We start from the raw sequence: 1,924 nt of genomic DNA on the forward strand, positions 1-1,924 counted from the left end.
TGGTTATTGCTGACCATGGTCATACCTGTTGTCTGAAAGAATGAGTTGCAAGGAGGACACAGACAGGGCTGTAGTCAACACAGCAACCAGGCTACGCACTTGATCAGGTCCAGGAAAATTTCAACTATCGGCAAAAGATGGGGGGATTAGTTATGGCTGCATGTCTGTGTGTTTATGAAAGATTATGTGTCTAAAACCAAACGGTACAAATTTGTTTCAGTATCATTTTGCTCTACTTTTTTTTTTATCATTTATCAATGATAAAAATGATCATGGAATAAAGCAATTCTAAAAATGCTGAAACTGGTTAAAAATATATTTTGAAATCCCCAGTAATCTGAATACTCCGGAGATGCTGACTATTAACATGTAAATCTAGTTACCAATAACACGTTTTTTTAAAACAAATTGTTGATCACTCAACAGCATATCTGAATCCCTTCCATGTTCCTTGTACATTTATATTTTACATGTCAAGCACTTTTTATGGTTACATTTTTCTTATCAGTTATTTTTTGAAGAATAATAAACACTTCAATAAAACCTGTACCAAAGATAGAAACATGGAATGCCATGTAAAAAATTAACATGAACAGCATGCCTCACTGAAGTCTTAATTTAGATGCGGTAATCTGATCACCCATTCCCACACTGTGGACTTCAAAAAATATCGGAGAAACTGAATTTTCAGGGGATTGATTCTGTCACAGTAACGGGAATTTCCCCCAAAATATATTATATTCCCACCTCTCCCAGGCAACAGCCTCTATTTTCTTCCACCGTAACACTAAAGCCCAAAGAAATCCCAGAAAAAAAACTAGCTTTAAGACAGCCATTACCTTGAAGCTTCTTGTCAGCTGCAGCCTCGTGAAATGCAGCCCCTCCCCCAAGAGTGGCCAGGCACAGCTCAAATCCAAGCTTCTCAGAGGATGCTCCGCCCCGTCCCTGTGATGGGGAAAGGAGGGGGCCTTTCCTCAATTAGAGGGAGGAGAATTGCCAAGTTAACTGAAATTCACTTAAAGGAGAAAAACGTTCATTTCTAAAGGACTTGAAAGAGAAATGGCAACTTGTGTCTCTTTCATTTCCATTCAAACCACAAGGGTAGGTGACTTCCTAAAGGGAAACAGCAAATCCCTTTATCATATAGTAAAGACCCAGCTGAAAATATCTCTTACATATTTTCTTGCCCTTTCTGTTAACATTTTTACAAAAGATTTTAAGACTCAACTGGTCATGGTCCACTAAAAAGACCTGCTAAGTCCTTGCTTGTGATTATAGTGAATGAATACACTGTTTTGTGGAGAATTAAAACTGTACAGTGTTAATTCTTCTGGCCCTGGGACATGATACGTTTCTCTGTTACTCAGTTTCTCTCATTCATCCTTCAGAAAGTTTCAGCTTTTTTCAAGTCAAGTCACTTTTTAAACATAAACATCTACCAAAATCCTTAATGAAGAGAGATATGATAAATATATCTCTGAATATACTAAAACTGAAGGAAAAAAACCAACTATTTATGGTTTAAAAACACTATAAAGCAAGTTGAAAACACAAGAATAAATTTGACAAACTGGTTCTGATTCAAAAAATAGCCCTAAAGTAGCTCTTATATATTAATAAGGAAAAGAGTGAAGTTAAAAAAATGAGCAAGAGACATAAACAGACAATTCACAACGTTCTGAGGGAAAAATTCTTACCCACTCCCAATATTAACTTCCCTGTGAGCAAGCTCATACAGTGCAACTACAGTGACCTCTGTCCTTCCCATATAGTTGCAAACCTCCAGGCTGTTTGGTAAAATTGTTTAAATTTGCTGTTTTAAAGTCCACTTGACTCAATAATCAATACCCTGCAGCTTACTTTCACCTTGTACAAAAGCTGATGTTTAGGCTTCCATCTGCAACTTCATTTGTTTTGTATCAGT

General features: G+C 36.7%; 1 long non-coding RNA gene across 1 annotated transcript in view; it reads right to left on the bottom strand.

Annotated features, from left to right (window-relative positions):
* Positions 1-1,924, bottom strand: part of LOC105001662 — a 10,032-nt gene that overhangs the window by 1,716 nt on the left and 6,392 nt on the right. Inside the window, exons 4-5 of the long non-coding RNA XR_826893.1 lie at positions 840-945; positions 26-124 (exon numbers count right to left, since the gene is read on the bottom strand). This is a non-coding gene — a long non-coding RNA (uncharacterized LOC105001662). The remainder of the gene's footprint in view (positions 1-25; positions 125-839; positions 946-1,924) is intronic.

The sequence above is a fragment of the Bison bison genome, unplaced genomic scaffold (assembly GCF_000754665.1).
Source record: "Bison bison bison isolate TAMUID 2011002044 unplaced genomic scaffold, Bison_UMD1.0 scf7180017855079, whole genome shotgun sequence".
Taxonomy (NCBI): domain Eukaryota; kingdom Metazoa; phylum Chordata; class Mammalia; order Artiodactyla; family Bovidae; genus Bison; species Bison bison.